This window comes from Mus musculus, chromosome 19 (genome assembly GCF_000001635.26).
Source record: "Mus musculus strain C57BL/6J chromosome 19, GRCm38.p6 C57BL/6J".
In the NCBI taxonomy this organism is placed as follows: domain Eukaryota; kingdom Metazoa; phylum Chordata; class Mammalia; order Rodentia; family Muridae; genus Mus; species Mus musculus.
In genome coordinates, this window is record NC_000085.6 from 58,271,254 (window position 1) to 58,277,308 (window position 6,055).

The 6,055-nt window shown below is 45.6% G+C and overlaps 1 protein-coding gene across 8 annotated transcripts in view; it reads right to left on the minus strand.

The window, feature by feature from the left end:
* Positions 1–6,055, minus strand: part of Gfra1 (glial cell line derived neurotrophic factor family receptor alpha 1) — a 220,366-nt gene that overhangs the window by 35,673 nt on the left and 178,638 nt on the right. The window lies entirely within an intron of this gene.

Genomic DNA, 6,055 nt, shown 5'->3' on the forward strand with positions numbered 1-6,055 from the left:
CAGAAGCAAATGAAGGGAGGCCATCAACTCACTGGTCTGAGGAGGGAGAGGGCTGATTTTGCCCATCAGGCTGTTTTAAGATCATCAGGAGATATCGTTGGGGAAATCCTGAATAAGAAATGGCCTCTGCTAAGATCATCTTGGCAGTCAGCGGCCAGCAACTCGGTAGACAACAGGCACTTGTCTCCGTTGCCCCCACTCACTCTGGTTGGCTGCTGACATGCTCAGGGTTCATCCTACCTCTTTCCACAAGAGAAGCTGTGATTTGCTTCATCTATGAGCAGGCCTGAGTTTGCTATGCTGATATGGGCGGGGCTGTATGGAGTTAAAGGTTTGTAAAGGCTCAATTTCTTCTAGGTTTTGAGGTTGGTGGTGTTTGCTTTGTTTCTGAGATAAAGTCTTGTTGTGTAGTACAGGCTGTCCTCAAACTTGCAATCCTCCTGCCTCAGCCTCCCAATTCTAGAATTATAGGTGTGTTGAGGTACTATGCCTAGAACCCTTTCTACCATTTTAACCTGAAAGAGCACAGGAAGGCCTAGCCAGTGGTCAAAGTTCACAGTATACTGCAAGGTCTCTGTGTTCTAGGAGGCAGGCGCATCCCAGGGGTCTGGGCACAGGCGCTGGGATCTGCTTTGTTTTCTCTATACAACACCAAAACCTCTTAGAAAGCCTCTCAGCCACTTCTGGACCAGGGCCACTGGCTAAGCTCAGAGCCTCTGCAAACCAGCCCTCCCCCATTCGGCGAGACTGAACATATGTGAATACCGGGAACACAAACACAGCCAAGGCTTGGCCGCATCCCGTCCTTGTACTAAACACACAGAATGGCATAAGACTCTGGCATTTCTACAGTCTGGCCAAAGAATTTCTTTTCTGTAGGAAATCCCTAAAGATACCCCGGGCTTACTCAACTGGATCCAATGGCATTCAGCTTGAATGGAGTGTTAATTTCAGAAAAAATTTAAAAAAAAGTTTCTGGTCATGAAAGTCAATGATCTAATGGTTTCTAACTGTACAAAACCTACCTCTACCTCAGACAGCTCTACACAGACCTGGCTGGTAGTGTTGGCAGGTTGAACAATGCCCTGACCTGGTAGCCCCTTCTGCCCTTGGATGTGTCTGAGTCTCTAGAGAATACTGTTAACTGATGCTGCTGTGGTGCCGATGACAGTCCCCCCTCACCTCTACTCCTCTACCCCTGCCATCTAGGCAAATACTACCAGACTCATTTTGCTTAATCACTCCAGAACTGACTTCACAACTAGACTCTGGAATAAAAGGCTAATTGAGTCAGAATGTTGCAGAAAGTATACGCCTGATTGGGAGAACCAAACAAAATACACATCAGAACCCCCGATGAGTGCTTATTGAGAGGAGAGTGAATGAAGACAGCTCTAAGACCAGTAAGGCTGTGGAATACAATTTGGGGAGGGAAGAAAGCAGCAGGAAGATAAGCATAGAAGAAGCTAGTGTTCCGAGGAGCAAGAAGCCCCCCGACCCCCCACTTTACACAGGATTATCCAACAAGAGGAACATGTGCCCCAAGAGCAGCTATGGAATACGGAGTGGGGAGCAATGGAAGACCACACAGTCAGTGCACGGGAGGGTGGTTTGAGAGATCTTTTTCTCAGCTCAATTTCCCTTCCATTCCTGGGAGTCCTTTTAACTTTAAATGTATTCCTTGTCTAACTTAAATGGTATGATTTCCTGCACCTTTCCTTCAGGCAGTGGCCAGGATTTTCACCTAATTTGTGTTGTTCTGTTCCCTCTTAAACGCAAATAATGATGTCCTCAAGCTTCCTTCTGAATCTGCTTTTAATTCTTTTGTTAATGAGACCAATAATCCCCAAAGGGAAACTCTGTGTTCCTAGTAACAAGACCAATGCATCATGGGCGAAGAGTTCAAGGTCGCTGTTACAGCATCCACATTTCTGGTTCTATCAGATCTGTTCCACACCTATTTATTCTTCGCACCCACACTTGGAGACTAGGTGGTCATATGATGAGACTGCCATTATACAGAACGGAAGATGAAGTAACAGTTCCATACAGTAGTGTGCTGGAGGCAGCTCATTATGGATAGGGGAGCCATTCTGAGGAATTGTGGGAACTGCTTGTTTGACATTAGAGCATCAGTTTGAAAACACCACAATAAGAGTAAACTGTGCTAATCAACAAATGCTATAAAGCAGGTTGTTCTTGGATGATAAATGAACACCATGTTGAAGAAACATGTTGATGTGGTTGGTCCTATGGATAAAGCCAGAGTTGTGTCTTGGCTGTCCAATCTTGGCACTCTGAGCCAGGCTTCTACTTGCCAACTAAAGCATTGTGGCATCAGCTACAGCCCAATCTTCAGTATTTTCCAAAGATAGAGGAATTATTCCTCTGTAACATCTCTCCCCATCACACACCTCTAAGACCTCAGGTGTTGAGTGCCAGTGGCCAGGTGCATGGGTCAAGCTGTTAGCCAGTTCCAGCTCAGAGACTAATGCTGTGGTACCAGGTCCAGCTCAGAGACTAATGCTGAGGTCTTGGTGCTTCTGATATAATCATGAGAAAGACCTTGTCTTTAGCTTAATCTGTCCAGAAGCCGTAAGAAACAGGTAAAGGATTATGAAAATACCTTGGCTAGTTCTTGTTTGTTTTGTTGATTTGAGACAGGGTCTTGCGTAGTAGCTCAGGCAGGCCTTAACTGGATTTGTAGCTAAGAATGACCTTGAACTCTTGAGCCCCCTGCCTCCACTTCTTAAAGTTCAATCCTCCTGCCTCTACTTCCTAATTGCCAGGAGGACAGAAAGTCCTTGAAAGCTGTTCAGAAAGCCTGCTAAAAAAAAGTAAAACCAAAGACAAATGAAGAATTTAATATACAGCTTTACAAATGACCTAGTTTTTTCCTGGCAACCTCTAAGGAGGTAGATATTTTGTTGTTTTAAGTTTTGATTTTATTTATTTATTATGTTTTAATTAGCATGCAAAGTAACAGGTTTCCCTGTGGTATTTTATAACACTTAGTTTGGGCTCATTTCCCTCACACACTCTCCCTTTCTATCATCTCCCTGGCCCAGTCTCCCACCTCATACCCTAATCCTAATTTTATACTTAAGAAAAATAAGTCTTCATTCTAGAGGAAAACAGGGCACAACAGAACCTGGATTTTAAAACTACACACTAACTCCGCTGCAAATGCTTTCAACCCATGGCTACAATGGCTTAAGAGAAGTCATGTTGCCAGGGTTGAGACAGAAGGAGGGGCACACTTGTCAGGGAAAGGCAAAGGAGGGTGTGGCCCACAGAGGTCACCTCCATCTTATTGTGTTTACTGTAATTCCAGGGTAACCGTAATGAAGGGTTTGTATGTGCTGGGTGCTTGTTTCTGTGTTCATCATGCTCTCAACTCTCACAAGAACCTTACTGACTGGTAGCGTGGACCCCGCTATCTAGAAGAGGAGCCTGAGGCTGGGAGAAGGTCAGTGTGGACCCTTCCAAGTTATAAAACTCCATGGCTAGGGTTGGGGGATAGCCACAATCCATCCAGCCCCAGCCCCAGAGAGGACCCACAACCATTACACTAAGCACACACCTCGCCAAGAGCTCTGCTAAGCATTTCAGCTAGGATGGGATGCAGGTGAGCCTGAAAGTGAAAATATTCAATAAACTGAGTTTTAGATTTTGTCCTAAAGGCACGGGAGCCGCGGAAGGACTTTAAACTGACACATCTACACAATGAGATGTGTGTTAGAAAGACTCTTGCTTAGCTCTCTCAGATGTTCAGCAAAGATTTGCTTAGGACACTGCTTGGGTAGTAATGGGGCACAAAGCATGTAGCTGAGGACAGTGTGTGTATGTATGTATGTATGTGTGTGTGTGTGTGTGTGTGTGTGTGTGGTATGTTCCCAGAAGAATCACAGCAAAGCACTGAGGGGCAGGGAGAAATATAAAAGGAGAGAATGTGCCAAAATGGTGGCAGTCAACAAGCAGGAAAGAGCTGGTAGGCTACAGAGAGGCTCAGAGTGTGGCTAACTCATCAAAAAAATAGTGTTGTGGTGGGAAAGACAGGGTGGGTTTGCAGCTGTGGCTCTCCCAAGTACATGCGTCTTGAGAAGACACATTTTGATAGGTGGCTGGAACACTGGCTCTCAGCCCAGCAACTATCCACCTGAGTGCCTACTGTATACAACAGCTCCTGCAGCCCTTGGATACCACTCACGCACACACCTCCCCCGCTGACACTGGGTTATGAGTCATGCTGTAATCGGTTTCGGTGGCTTCCCTCCCTGCCCGGAGTGCTGTGATCTAACCAAGGACCTGCAAATGTCCAGCATAGGACGAACAAAGAAACTCCACGTTTGGATTTCTTCTGGAGACAGGAAATCTCCATGACTACAGCAGTGATGAGCGCTGATTGTTTTTCTCTGAGAAAATGAAAATGAAATGAATAGACGCTAATGTAGAAACGTATCACCCTCTGTCACAGAAAAAAAAAAAACCCACCCTCAAAGAAGAAGAAAGGGCTGGCAAATGCCATGAGCCTGTCAGGAAGCCTAAGCAACGGTGGTTGATGCAGAGAAAAGCATATTAAAGGGAACACACTGCTAGCTGTAAATAGAAATATAATCATAATGACAGTCTTGAAGCATCCCCTTGAACAGCAGATGGTCTCTGGACAGTGGGCAGGGAGATCATGTAACTACTTTTCCTGTAACTTTTAAGAAATATCATGTTATATAAAGCATAGGCAAACAGGTATCGGCAAGACTGGTGTAACTCCTGGATTACTGTAACCTCTAACTGATTTCCTGGGAGAGACCCTTAGATGAGAGCCATGTGGCTGGCAATGTTGAGCCTAGGTGAAAAACTCTGATCCTGTATAGGATCCCTTACTAACCACAGTGGCTAAGTACAATGTTTAACATCTTAGCCTAGGGGTTTCCTTCTACAAACCTAAGAAATGCAGCGTGTGGGACACAAGGCTGCCTGCAAACAACAGCAAGAACTACTTTTTGTTCTTCAAGTGTTACTGTTCTTGTTATCTGAGTCCCATTCTGCCATTAACCATGATTTTAGTGTCAAGACACCTGGTTTCCTATGAGGGTATGGAAGAAGAGTTCTCCATACCCAGGGTTCCTCATCCAGCTCGCAAGGCAAGAGAGGCTGGAGCACCTGCTTAGAGTCCCAGAGTGGTGGCCACAGGTGGCATCCTTTGGAGAGGGAATTGTCATGTGTTTGTAGAAGCCTTGCAGGGAGGAAATACACATTTTTCCCCCTGGGGTCTTGAAGTCATCTAGCATAAACTTGTTCTTCATGCTTGGTCTTCATGTTCCCCTGGCTTATAGGTGGTAGTGAGATTTTGTGAAGGAACATGTGGGGGGCAGGGCATGCCCATAAAAGAAGGTGGCCCTATCTATGAATCAGGCCCTCCTTTGGTTCTTTGGACCTCACCAGAATCCATGTAGTATTAAAGGACTTGATTATCCAATGAAATCTGGTGTCTTAGTCAGGGTTTCTATTCCTGCACAAACATGATCAAGAAGCAAGTTGGAGAGGAAAGGGTTTATTCAGCTTACACATTGCTATTCATCACCAAAGGAAGTCAGGACTGGAACTCAAGCAGGTCAGGAAGCAGGAGCTGATGCAGAGGCCATAGAGGGATGTTACTTACTGGTTTGCTTCTCCTGGCTTGCTCAGCTTGCTTTCTTATTGAACCCAGGACTACTAGCCAAGGGATGGCACCATCCACAATGGGCCCTCCCACCATTGATCACTAATTACAGCTGGATCTCATGGAGGCATTTCCTCAAGGGAGGATCCTTTCTCTGTGATAACCCCAGCTTGTGTCAAGCTAATATACAAAACCAGCCAGTACATCTGGTAAAGTGCTTGTCTGGCACACTTGGATCCCTAGCCTTCACCTCCCAGTGTAAAATCGGTTGTAGTAGTAAATGCCTATAATCCCAGCACATGGGACATGGAGGCAGGAGGATTAGGAGTTCAAGATCATCTTCAGCTTCATACTGAGTTTGAAGCCAGCCTGGGCTACCCAAGAACCTAAGGA